The sequence below is a fragment of the Cetorhinus maximus genome, chromosome 6, assembly GCF_964194155.1.
Source record: "Cetorhinus maximus chromosome 6, sCetMax3.hap1.1, whole genome shotgun sequence".
NCBI classification, from domain to species: Eukaryota; Metazoa; Chordata; class Chondrichthyes; order Lamniformes; family Cetorhinidae; genus Cetorhinus; species Cetorhinus maximus.
The window spans coordinates 57,219,530-57,232,983 of NC_135884.1; the positions used below are offsets into that span (position 1 = coordinate 57,219,530).

The 13,454-nt window shown below is 45.0% G+C and overlaps 1 protein-coding gene across 5 annotated transcripts in view; it reads left to right on the plus strand.

The window, feature by feature from the left end:
• lrrn1 (leucine rich repeat neuronal 1) overlaps window positions 1-13,454 on the plus strand; it is a 113,378-nt gene that overhangs the window by 19,816 nt on the left and 80,108 nt on the right. For 4 of the 5 annotated variants that reach the window (XM_078543756.1, XM_078543758.1, XM_078543755.1 and 1 more), the window contains one exon: window positions 2,203-2,284. The exons of the other annotated variant lie outside the window; for it this stretch is intronic. The gene's annotated coding sequence lies outside the window, so the exon portion shown is untranslated. The remainder of the gene's footprint in view (window positions 1-2,202; window positions 2,285-13,454) is intronic. 5 annotated transcript variants of the gene reach the window in all.

Consider the following 13,454-nt stretch of genomic DNA (forward strand, 5'->3'; position numbering starts at 1 on the left):
AATGATGAGATTTAGTTGCTCAATTGAATTCAAGCTGTTGATTGAAAATTTGAAAATGATGAGATTTAGTTGCTCAATTGAATTCAAGCTGTTGATTGAAAATTTGAAAAACCTTTTCTAATTTTTGATATTCCCAACACAATTCTGGTACTCAATCTGGAACAATGACTGGGATTTCCTGGTATTGCCAGCAGTGGACACCATTGCAGGTGGGGCAAGAACATTTGGAGAGCCATCAACTTTTAACTCTCCAAATATTCCTCTCCGCCCAGCAATGATGCCCGCCAGTATCAGGGCTGGAAAATCCCACCCAACATGTTTTCATACTTTCACAAGATCAGCAAGCAGACCATGAAACTGCCCCCTCCTTACAGTATCTCATTATCTCACAACCTTTTACTGCAGCAAATGAGCCACAATTTACTACCAAGTTTTCCTCTTAAACAAGGGTAACAACTCCAGCAATCAAAATATCTATTGTATTTAAAGGAAGATATAATGATGGTAGGAAATACGCTTGGAAGTTTCCACATCCAAAAATATTGGAAAATGCGACCATTGGCACCTTGTTCTAGCATTACAACAGTGAGAACACGTCAAAATTATTTGTAAGATGCATGGGATGCACTACATTTGTGAAAAGTATTATGTCAATTGTTTTCTGACCACTGGAGTTTCAGGTTTGATGAGAAAATCAAAATCCTCAGCCCAGGAATACATAAAGCCTTGTTCGTCGACAAGGGTTTGCAGCTATGAGTTTTCGGTTTAACTTCAAAATCTCCACTGAGACAATTCAACTGTGCTGGAAACTCACAGTACAGAGCTCTTCCAAATCAAAGTGATTTGTTTCATGGGATTGAGTGTCTCTTCTCACATGTGTTGCACTCGCCCAGTGGTGGGGTGGAGGTGGGGAGTGGGGCCGGGGTTGGGGGGGTTGGTGTTGGTGGGTGGTGGTGATGCTGTGTCATACTTGCCTAAATCAAAAGAAAGGACAGGAGGTACATGTACAGTTTGAAGTAGTATCAGGGAGTGGCAAGATGGCTACTTCAAAACAAAGTATCTCCCACCCCTGAGTTAACTAGTCTATTGTTTCTACAGTTTCACTGTGAATTGACTTTTAATGGAAAAAGCTAACAGAAGGTTTATTTGCAACCATTTACATATTAAACAAAGATTGTTGAACAAACAAAGTGTTATACAAAGAATTTTTTTTTAAATGGGGGGCTGATTTCTTGGGGGTCTCACATGAATCATGGTATTTGCACTACAATTTGTGTGTGTGTGTGTGTGTGCGCATTATATATATATATATATATAAATCACAGTGCAAATTCACCATATTACTTGAAAACACAGTGGTTGTTGTGTTGCTGAAACCTAGTCTTGTGCAGCCAAAATATCTTCAGCAGGGAGATACTGTACAGGGAGATCACATTGCTGCAGGTAGCTTGATGGATAAAGGCCCAGTTATACTATTGGTATATTTCTGTTAATCTGACACAGCAGCCGTGGTTAGGACTGCTGGTGATAATCATTGTTTTCAGTGCAATGGCAAATTTTATTAGGTCCTAAAATTTTAACTATTGTCCAGCAGGAACCTAATTGAGTTAGGCCTGTTGCATCACCAATTGTTAAAAATGTCACTCGCACTCAGAGTCTGGTGTGCAGATTCATTGTATGTTTGATTCCAGATGTCTGGATGCTTTGCTTTCCCTTCATTCAACAATGATGCAAGTGGTCAGTATAATTGTGGCAGTCCATTCAGTCTGCTATTAGAGGTGCACCTGGTGTGGGACAGCTTGGTTCATTAAAAAAAATCCAATTAAAGGAAATGGTGCTTGAGCCATGATTAAGTGGAGGAGCATTGCCGTTACAAATCTAGACAGTTTACATTAGTCAATGCCCATAAAATGCGGCAGCTAACTGATAACTGTTTATCTTGGCAATGCCCCTAAATATCTTTCCTAGCCATATAAGTGGCACGTATTTAAATATGGTGTCCTCGGCAATATTTATCGTTCAACTAACATCACTGAAACAAAATCTCATTATTATCTCCAGGCTTTTTGTGGGACCTTGCTGTGTGCAAATTGGCTACCTCATTTTCTATGTGACAGCTACACTTCAAAAAGTACTTCAGTGGCTGTAAAGCATTGGTCATGTATAAATGCAAGTCTTTTCCCCTTTCTCTATGTGACAAAGCTTTGATGCCAAAAAAGACTTGCCTTGGAGCTCTGAGAAGCTGGGTGTGCACAATGTCAGCGGATCTGAACTTCAACCACTGGTAGGTTTCCTAACCTAACACCACAAAAAAGAATAATACATCTCTTTCTCCATCAAACTGTAAGGATATGTAGTTGATAAGCTATTATTAAAAGTTAATAATACTGTTCTTCAATTGGGCTTTGAAGTAGAATATGTGTGGGATAATTTATCATTGGCTGTTATCAATCAGCCTTTAAAACACTGGTGAGCGTACAAAACAGCTGACTTTCTCTGTTAATTGAATTTATTTTAGTGATGAATGCAGAAGCAGATGCTATATAAATTGAAAGCTGAAAGAGGTAATTTTGAACCATGGCCAGCATAATCATTTTCAATGAGATAAGGTAATAAAAAGGAGTTAGAGGACCCAGTCTTGATGAAGAGTAAGTAAGATCAGGGTAATCATTTTTTGGCAGCAAATTCATAGCCGGTATAACTAAAAATCATGTTGTCCGTCAGTGCTAATTATAAATGATGGCAATTTATTAGCATTAATGACTAATTACAGCTGTAAGCATTTTGGCTGTATTGATTGTGTACCTCAGGATACATTTTTCTTTATCTTTTGTAACAAATCATACACTAGCAATATTTTAAATGATATGGTATCTGTCTCGTTCCAATGTGTTTGTGAGTCAGTGTAGCAATTATTCACTACCCTGTTTGCCAGGCTGTGTGGTGATTTACAGCACATTTCCCCAAGCTGATCTATGGCATCCTGGAAGGACACTATCCTTTTCTATCTTTTAGTTTTCCATTTCTAAGCATTCAGCTACACAGGTGCCAGAATCAATGGAGAATTGGTGATTGGGCATTGTCTTGGCTGAATGGCAAAATAAAAATGATGGTCTGTGAGAAAGATAAAACAGGCAAAAGTAAGGGGAAACAATCAGTTAATCCCTTATGATCCAATATAGTGCTATCCTTCTACTCCACTTAGATAAAATGAATCAGAAAAGGTAAGTTCCTTTTTAAAACCAAATTCTTGTAGAACCATATCCAGCACATGGGATAATCAGCATCTTTAGTAATGTAAGGGCCTAACCAATAGTGAGTTAGAGAATTCCTGTCACTTCTGAAGGTCAAGTTTAATTTGCTGCCACATTGCACTGATTGACACCAGAGCCCATGATTCTTTGATGCCCAGGTAAGCCTTAAATTACAAAGTATGTGCCATAAAAGCTGCTGTGAACACTTGACATAAGGTCAGGATCTTGTGGACAAATGTAACAAATGACACATGGAGCACTTTTTTATTCATTTCCAGGGTGTGGGTGCCGCTGGTGAGGCCAGCATTTATTGCCCATCCCTAATTGCCCTTGAGAAGGTGGTGGTGGGCTGCCTTCTTGAACTGCTGCAGTTATTTATTTACCACTCAGTCATCATCTCATCTCATGACTTGCAAAAACCTATTGCGATCGACAGCAATTTTGTTTCACTAGATCCAGGAACGTTAAGGGAGAGCTCAGCTCTTATTGCAGAATGTCTAAAGCTAAGCCCTGTTCCACTGTCAGTCCAAAAATATCAGCTTACAAAGGAAAGGCCTAAAAATTTGGATTTATGCTGGGAGGAAGTCACAGGGAAGGATCCCTGAGCCTGAACAGTGAGGCCAGAGGGGCCCCAATATTGAGCCTTAGTTCACATTTCCACAGTGCATCTTTTGTATGTACCAATGGCGGAGAGAGTGAATGTTTAAGGTGGTGGATGGATGTAAATCAAACAGGCTGCTTTGTTTTGGATGGTGCTGAGCTTCTTGAGTGTTGTTGGGGTTGCACTCATCCAGGCAAGTGGGAAGTATTCCATCACACTCCTGATGTGTGCCTTATTGATGGCTTTGGAGAGTAAGAAGGTGAGTTACTTGCAGCAGAATTCTGAGTCTCTGACTTCCTCTTCTAGCCATAGTATTTATATGGCTGGTCCAGTTCAGTTTCTGGTCTGCCCACAGGATGTTGATGGTGGGGTATTCAGCAATGCTAATGCCATTGAATGTCAAAGGGAGATGGTTAGATTCTACTTGTTGGAGTTGGTCATTATGTGGCACAAATGTTACTTACCACTTACCAGCTGAAGCCTGAATGGTGTCCAGGCCTTGCTGTGTGCAGGCATGACCTACTTCATTAGATGGGTGTTAGTCTAAGAAGCAGTTGTTAATCCAGCAAGTAGCAAATCTTGAACAGTTATCCCTTTCTTCGAAAAGTCCTGTTGTTGATTCTTTAATTGCTCCCAAATGGGAAATTTGCCACCTTTGGAAGAAGTTATCTGCTTAGAATTCTGCCTGGGTTATTACATCTCCTGTGGGCAGAATCGTCCAGTCCCGTTGGGGGTGAGTGTCATGGTGGGCGGTGGAGGCGACAATTTGGCACCGGGGCAGAAATCAGTTTCACGCCGGTGTGAAATTACTGCAAGATCATCCGATGGTGTCCAGCACAGTGGAATGTGAATCCCGCTGGAGGCCAGCGTGAACCTAACTTACATCCTGGTAATGGGACAAAAAGTAAGGCCTGACCGGAATCGTCCCCTAACGCCCGATTTACCTTTACGCCGATGGGAAAACAAGCTGGCCTAGAACACATCTGGGCACGTGTGATGTGCAGAAGTCAGGGCTTACCATTAGGACATTGCTCTGATCACGGCAGCTGAGGACAAGAAGATGCTGAAGCCCTACAGCTATCAGACCCTGCAGGAACTCGTGTATCACCTATTGGATGGATGCACATGGCTCCACCACAAAGCAGCTCACGGAAAGTGTGAGGTCTCCGTTGATGCTTCGGGTCTGCTTTGGAACCTCATGGTCTTGGCCATGGGCTGCTATGAATGATCGGTGAAGTAGGGGAGAGGAAGGTGTACCGGGGAGGTGGGGCGGGGGGTGGTGTGGTTGGTGGGAGAGGGAGGCCCAGGTATGCGTGGGAGAGGAAGATGTGATGGGCAGGGGTGAGGTTGTGGCGGGGGGACAAAGGTGTCGAGGTGGGGTAAGGTTTAAGGCGGACAAAGGTGTTGGGAGGGGGAAGGAGGGTGTCTGGGGGGAGGAGGGAGTATGGGGGGAGGAGGGTGTTACGTGGAGAATGCTGCAGGTGGAGAGGCAGGTGTAAGCGGGGAGGAAGGTGTAAGGGAGGGAGTTCGGAGGGGGGAAGGTGCCTGAAGGGAGGAGGGTGTATGGGGGGAGGAGGGTGTAATGGAAGAGAATGCTGCAAGTGGGGAGGTTGGTGTAAATGTGGAGGAAGGTGTAAGGGAGGGAGTTCGGAGGGGGGATGGTGTCCAGGGGTAGGAGGGAGTTCAGAGGGGGAAGGTGTCTGGGGGCAGAAAGGAATTCAGAGAGGGGAAGGTGTCCAAAGGGAGGAGGGGGTAAGGGTGGAGGAGGGAGTAAGATGGAGGAGGGAGTAAGATTACAAGAGGGAGTAAGAGTGAAGGAGTGGGTAAGGGGGCAGATACCTATGTGGACGCGCAATCGAAGGGGCTGTGGAGTCAATGACTGCTCCTGGGGAGGGAACTGAGTGTGGGCGTGGTAGGAGGGGATGGTGAGTGTGAGAGGAGACAGAGGGATCTGCTAGGATGGGAGGCTGAGGGTGCATTGCTAATGATAGAAGGGACATTGAGGGTGGTTGATGGGGACTCGGAGGCAGATATGGACAATGAGGGGGGAAGGAGGAGGTCGGGGAGGTCAATGTGGATGGGGGTGGGGTTCTCAGGAAGGTAGGGAACGTGCACATTCACCTGGACATCCTGGAATGACAAGGGTTCAAGTTGGTAGGTGATGGTGGGGTGGTGGAAGGTGATGCCAGGGGGTTCAACCGTGATGGGGAAAGGAAATGAGTGACTGGGGGAGGGGAAAGGGTGGGGGAGTTAATCAAAAACTTTACCATGACCATTTTTGTCAAATTGAAAGTGAGCGGAGTCTCGTGTTGGACGGGCGCAGGTGCTGCATGGGAGTTTGATCAGTGGGTGGGTGGAGATGCCGGTCAGCTCAGATAGACAACTGAAAGTGAACCCCAGCAGAAAGCATTCAAAATGCTCAGGACAGTAAAATGATGGATCAAGGCTCCACGTGCATGGGAGAGTGCTTGCATGAGGCTCTGAAAAGCCCTGCCAAAGACAATTCTCCCTCCAAAATCACTCGTGGGCTGGCTGCGTGCAACCGAACTGCTAGTAGGAGGGAGGGGCGCGGGGTTTGAGGTGGGTTATGTAGTGGGAGGATTCGCAAAGCCTGTAAAATGAAGCTGAAAGGCAACATTACACATTATTCAGTGAAAGTGAATATATTTGCAGAATATAAAGTGACAAAATTTATTCACCCATGCAACCACTTGTGAACAGAATTTCTTAACTTTTCTAGGTCTACCACTCCTTCTAGGTGCTGCCCTGACATCCACAGCAGGGGTGGGGACAGCCTGTGCAGTAGTTAGCCACGTTGCCTCTGATGACTTCGGAGTCCTCTGGAGAGCCAAGGTTTGAGGGCCCCGGCTTGTTTTGGCTGTCGTCCTGTGGGCCAGCTGATCCCTCTGCAGTGCCAGAGGATAAAGTTGAGGGGGTCACAGGAAAAGTGGACTCAGAGGGAGTGGACAACCTCTGAGATTCCTGAGGGGATGACCCAGGGGTGCCCAGCTGCCGCTCTTCCTTCCTTCGGGTGCCCAAGGTTCCTGGCCTGGCTCCTTGAGTAAAAGGAAAACCTGGAGGGACATCAAGGTGCCCCAGTTCCCTCTCACATTGCCATTGCAGGAACTCACCCATGGCTACCGTAATGGAGTGCAGGTCTGCGCACATCTCTGCTAGACCAGGGTCTCCATGGTATCTGCCATCCTTCCCATAGAGACTGCAATGTGCGCACATGTGGGCACCACTTCATCAGAGAGTGGGAGGAGGCACTCCTTCAACTCGTGTGCCACTCTGTTGAGAGCTCCCAACATCTCTGCATGATGTTCCCCCACCTTCTGCTGACTCTCCACAAAGAGTTGGAAGGCTGAATCCAGAGGCTCATCATCTGACTCGGACTTCACAGATGCTGCTACCACAGCAGTCCTCCGAGTGCTGGGGAGCTTGGCTGAACCTGCCTCCTCCTGCTGCAGACACATGTCCATGCAGTGACCACCAGATTGTGAACCCGAGCCTGTTCTAGAACTAGGTCCCACCGAGGTGTGTGTCTCTGCGCTGCTGCAGGGTGTGGATAAGCGCTGTCTTCCAGGCTGCTTATTTCCAGCTCCTCAATGGAAGAGGTGTCCTCTTGGCTGGAAGTGAGGACATGGATGGAGCTGAGAGACTGCCTGGCCGAGGGTGTCGGTCACTTGGCAGAGCTCCTGCGAACCAAAGTAGAGATGATTAGCGCATGGCAGCAGAGTCAAAAGCAGGAGAGAGAGAGCATTCACAGTTGCGTTGAGAGAGGGATGATGTGGTGCAGGATCCTCATGAGGGTGTTCACCGTCACCGCAGACATGGTTCGCATCCTCACCAGCCAGCTCAATAGCACGCTCCTCAAAGTAATTGAGGGGCCTAAGGTGGGTCACTCCACCCCTGGTCTGGGACATCTCCCTGATCTTATAAGCCAGCTTGCCCTGCATGAAAACAGCTGGAGAGAGTGTAAGCAGGACGCATGGCACTGTGTGGAATGTTTGTGTGGTGAGCAGAGCCATGGGCGGGATGAGGACGTGAGCTTGAGAGGATATGAGCCTGATGGAGATGTGAGGGTGTGTGTGAGAGTTGACAGTGACCACGGAACGGATGAGAGTATTTGTCATCTTCCTGCACATGATGGCTGACCTCCTCTGTGCTCCTGGGCGCTGACAGCCACTGCCTCCACCTCCCAGGTCAGATTGATTACTCTGGTGGATGTCCTGCAGCCAGACCGGGGGTAGGGGACATTGCAGCAGCCATCCTCTGTATCCAGCAGGCACTCCAGAGAGGTGTCACTAAATTTGGGGGCTGCCATCATCTTTGCTTTCGGGGCCATCTGTCACCTGGAGCAGTCCTGCTCTGTAGACATGAAGTAGGCTGTGCCCTGGTGTGCTTTAAATATGGCGCCTGGAGCGAGGAAGCGCTGAATTCACGCATGGCGGGCAAATCTGAGCCCGCCCACCAGCGATCCAGAGGGTTTCCCATGAATGGATTATTGATGAGGCAGGACGCGCCAGGAAGGGGATAATATGGTGCAAAAACCCATTGCAGCTGACAAGTAAAACACCTTTTTCCTCACCCACTACAGCACTTAGTGTAAATCTGGGACAATTCCAGCCAAGTGTCTCCTTTCCTAAATGGATCTGCTGCCATGTACTATTTTATCATATTATTGTATTTTTTTAAGTGAGGATATGCTATATTATGGCACTATTTCGAAGAAGAGCAAGAGATATTCTGGTCATTATTTCATTGCTGTTTGTGAGACTTTGCTGTGCGCTAATTGGCTGATTCTTTCCCTACATTATGACAGTGACTACGCTTCAAAAGTACTTCATTAGTTGTAAAGCGTTTGGAATGTCCTGAAGACATGAAAAATACATTATAAATATAAGACTGTCTGTATGCCTTCCTTTCTACACGCATTTAACTATTTGATCTGTGAGTAGAAGGGTGTCGCAGGGACGCAGTCGCTTGAAAGCATATTTTCATATAAAGACAAAAAAACTCCTCCAAGTTTCCTCTTACTTCATAGAAAGTATAGGAAATGTGCTGCATAACACACAAAACAGTGCTCAAGGAAAGAAGGTAATGGAAAATTGTAAGCAAATTTCTTCATTTACATTGCGGATAGATAAATAACCTTACACACGATTAAGCAACAGCAAAGACAGAACAGATTTTCCTATTCATTTGTAACATCTTGCCAGCATTGCCAGATTTACTCCAATAGCCCAGTGGCAGAATTCTCGATGCACTCGCTCTCTCAACACCTCAACACCATCTGTTAAGTTGCCACTCTGCTTTTCAACTCCCTCAGTTTCACCATTCTTTTAATTTTCAATTAATTTTCCATGTGTCTCCCCTCTCCATTAAACACTATCTAAGCCTAACTTCAGGAGGCTCCAGAACCTTAGGGTGCCGCATTTTGTTGATGCAATTAGTCTGCCCCCAGACGGAACAGAGGCTGAGTTCACCAGCTCACCCATGCTCTTTTGCCTGATTGCTAACATCAACCTCTCTTGTAAGATATGTTTAAATTTATAAATTGATTATTTGAGCTACTTTGTGCATTTGAGAATACATTTCAAAATCAGTAAGCAGCTGGCTTTTAAACATTTCAGTGGCTTCCCCTCAAGTATTCTCTGTACATTATTGTCTGAAGGTTGTGCTGACATGCCCAAAATCAGTCAAGCTAGCATAAAAGATCAAGGAATTTCAAGGGTACACTACGTTCTGTGCAAATCGAGTTTCACAATCTTTTGCACTGGCTTAAAAAACATTGCACTGGAAGAGGATCTCCCCACAAAACTAACAACACAGTCAAATTAAATTAATTGTGTTGCCAAGTTTCTGCTGATTTTGCCCATTTTACAAGCCTTCAAGAAAACTCTTAAGCTTTTCTCTTTGGATTCAAAGGCACTAATAGGGACATTTTGGAAGCATTTTATTAAAAAATTACTTCAAAGCTAACTAACTTACACCAATGTAATTAATTAGTAAACAATTATTTGCAGCTTTTTAAAATTTGGGTATTCACAGACAATGGACCAGTCACTGATTAAAAATGCCAATCTTTTGTAATAAAGCCATTTTCATTTGCATTAATAAAACTGCACCAGGTTAGCACGTGTAAATATGTCAAGGATTTTGCTAATGCAATTTTAAAAAAAAATACCTTTTTAAAATGCTGTGCAATTGCCCTGGTTCATGGAAAATTTTCATATGTAAGTTAATTTGAGTCAAAACTTGAGGAAAAATTCACACAGCAAAACTAGTGTCATTTTGTGTGTAATTTGCACCTGGTTCACTGTTCCCAGAGTGAAAATTTTTAGCCCATTTATCCCTTGCATTATATTTTCCCTTTACTACTCTCCTTTTTCCTTACATCTTTTCATTATACCTTCATTATCAGTTCATTTTCAATTATTTTTTTCTCTCTTTGGGTTTTAACTGTCAGTATTTAAAAACAGAACCTAATTGCCTGTGAGCAGTTTCCCTTCCCCTGTGTCCAAATCATGCTGCTCCTCTCATCTGCCCTTTCTTTGAATACTCACATTAGCACTTTCTCTGCTGGCAACCAATTGTCCCACAGGATGCTGGTCATGGAAAACTATCTGATTCACATTACCCATGGGCTAGGTGATTGAGTCCCAGCACTACTGAAGCTCCTCTGAGGAAAGTAGCGTTCTGTTCCTCTGATGTCTCAGCAGTTTACATCATAAGTTGTGTAGCCTGCTGACACCGTTTGAGCCAGTGCTATCCAATAAGAATTTGTGACAAGCCATGAGGGTGGATATGTGTATTGATATCTAGTGCCCAATGACAGTGTTTATTGCTTACTTTTGTTCACTAATTAGAAAAATCAGCATCAATTTGCCACATTTGACAAGGGGTTGGTGTATTGGACACACTGGCCTAATCTCACACATGAAGAATAGAGTCATAGAGGTCTACAGCACAGAAAAAGGCCCTTCGGCCCATCGAGTCTGTGCCGGTCAAACAAGTACCTAGCTATTCTAATCCCATTTTCCAGCACTAGGCTTATAGCCTTGTGTGCCATGGCATCGCAAGTGCACATCCAAATACTTCTTAAATGTTATGAGGGCTTCTGCATCTACCACCCTTTCAGGCAGTGAGTTCCAGATTCCCGCCACCCTTTGGGTGAAAAACTTCTTCCTCACATCCCCTCTAAACCTCCTGCCCCTTCCCTTAAATCTATGCCCCCTGGTTATTGATCCCTCCACCAAGGGGAAAAGTTCCCTCCTGTCGACTCTATCTATGCCCCTCATAATTTTATACACCTCAATCGTGTCCCCCCTCAATCTCCTCTGCTGCAGGGAAAATAACCCAGGTGTATCTAATCTCTCCTCATAATTAAAACTCTCCAGCCCAGGCAACATCCTGGTAAACCTCCTCTGCACTCTCTCTAGTGCAATCACATCCTTCATATAATGTGGATTCCAGAACTGCATGCAATACTCTAGCTGTGGCCTAACCAGTGTTTCATACAGTTCCAGCATAACCTCCCTGCTCTTATATTCTATGCCTCAGCTAATAAAGGCAAGTATCCCATATGCCTTCTTAACCACCTTATCTACTTGTCCCGCTACCTTAAGGGACCGGTGGACATGCACACCAAGGTCCCTCTGATCCTCGGTATTTTCCCAGGGTCCTACCATTCATCATGTATTCCCGTGCCTTGTTTTTCCTGCCCCAGTGCATCACCTCACATTTATCCGGATTAAATTCCATTTGCCACTGATCAGCCCATCTGACCAGCCCGTCTAAATCCTCCTGTAATCTAAGGCTATCCTCCTCACTATTTACCACCCCACCAATTTTCGTGTCATCCGTGAACTTACTGATCGACTCTCTTACATTCAAGTCTAAATTGTTTATATATACCACAAACAGCAAGGGACCTAACACCAATCCCTGTGGAACCCCACTGGACACAGGCATCCAGTCATAAAAACACCCCTCGAACATCACCCTCTGCTTCCTGCCACTCAGCCAATTCTGGATCCAATTTGCCAAATTGCCTTGGATCCCATGGGCTCTTACCTTCATTATCAGTCTCCCATGTGGGACCTTATCAAAAGCCTTGCTGAAGCCCAAGTAGACTACGTCAAATGCATTGCCCTCATCTACACGCCTGGTCATCTCTTTGAAAAATTCAATCAAATTGGCCAGACATGACCTCCCCTTAACAAAACCATGTTGACTGTCCTTGATTAATCCCTGCCTCTCCAAGTGTAGATTAATTCTGTCCTTTAGAATTGCTTCCAATAGTTTCCCCACCACTGAGTTAGACAGACTGGTCTGTAGCTCCCTGGTTTATCCCTTCCTCCCTTCTTGAATAACGGTACCACATTGGCTGTCCTCCAGTCCTCTGGCACCTCTCCTGTGGCCAGAGAGCTATTGAAAATTATTGCCAGCGCCCCTGCTATCTCCTCCCTTGCCTCACTCAACAGCCTGGGATACATTTCATCCAGGGCTGGGGATTTATCTACTTTTAAGCCTGCCAGACCACTTAGAACCTCCTCCCTTTCTATGCTAATTTATTTAATTATATCACAGCCCTTTTGCCTGATTTCCATACCCACGTCGTCCCTCTCACTTGTGAACATGGACACAAAGTATTCATTTAGAACCCGACCTATGTCTTCCAGCTCCACACACAAATTACCACAAAAACAAACCACAAAACAAGAATGTCCACCTTTGTCGAATGTCCACAAGGAAACCAGTGTTCATACACCACCATGCCCTCAGATAGACAGTAATGCATCTAAATTTGCTGACAGTATAAACCTAGGTGGGAATGCAAGCTGTGAGGAGGACGCAGAGAGGCTGCAAAGAGATATAGACAGGTGAAATGAGTGGGTAACAACGTGGCAAATGGAGTATCATGTGGGGAAGTGTGAGGTTATTCACATTGATCATAAGAATAAAAAAGCAGAGTATTTTTTAAAAGGTGTGAAATGTATAAATGTTGACATTTTAAGAGACTTGGGTGTACTCATGCAAGGAACACAGAAAGTTAGCATGCAGGTACAGCCTGCAATTATGAAGGCAAAAGGCAAATAGGCCTTTGTTGAAAGAGTATTGGAGTACAGGAATAAAGAGATCTTGCTACAATTGTACAGGGCTTTGGTGAAACCACTTCTGGAGAACTATGTGCAGTTTAGGTTGACACATTTAAGAAAGGGTATACTTGCAGCAAAGGTTCACTCAATTGATCTTTGGGGTGAGTCTTGTGATGACAGGCTGATTAAATTGGGTTTATATTCTCTGGCATTTAGAAGAATGAAAGGTGATCTCATTGAAACATTCAAGATTATGAAGGGTCTTGGCAGGGTGGATATTGTGATGTTGGCCCAGGTGTTCGTCCCCAGGTCGCGTGTGCAGAGATTTCTGAGCTCTGCAAACCCAACCTTTAAAAATGTCTGCCCGCAGCTCGGGTTTTCAGTCAGGGTGGGGCTTGCAGGCTAAAGTCAGGGTGGGCGACCCCGGAACGAGTGAAAAAGCTGACAGATGCGGAGGTGGTCTGGGCGGAAGGCCTGTCTCTGCGCCAGCACTAT